We start from the raw sequence: 360 nt of genomic DNA, 5'->3' as shown, positions 1-360 counted from the left end.
CCTAAGTACCTGGGTGGAATCAGTTCCAGGATTTCATTCATGCGGGAAAAGTTGAAAATGTGTCCGAGATAGCGCCCCTTAGGCGGACACAGGTGTCTGCATGAGCCCCTGTCGCTCAGAAGCTGGAAGAGCAGTTTGAAAAAGGACCGGGGTAAAGAGGGGGGAAGCACCATATATGTGTCCGGGAAGGCGCCCCTCGGGCGGACACAGGTGTCTGCATGAGCCCCTGTCGCTCAGATGCTGGAAGATCAGTTTGAAAAAGGACCGGGGTAAAGAGGGGGGAAGCACCATATATGTGTCCGGGAAGGCGCCCCTCGGGCGGACACAGGTGTCTGCATGAGCCCCTGTCGCTCAGATGCT

The sequence above is a fragment of the Nerophis lumbriciformis genome, unplaced genomic scaffold (assembly GCF_033978685.3).
Source record: "Nerophis lumbriciformis unplaced genomic scaffold, RoL_Nlum_v2.1 HiC_scaffold_59, whole genome shotgun sequence".
Classification (NCBI taxonomy): Eukaryota; Metazoa; Chordata; class Actinopteri; order Syngnathiformes; family Syngnathidae; genus Nerophis; species Nerophis lumbriciformis.
Note: the sequence above shows the minus strand (reverse complement) of the source record.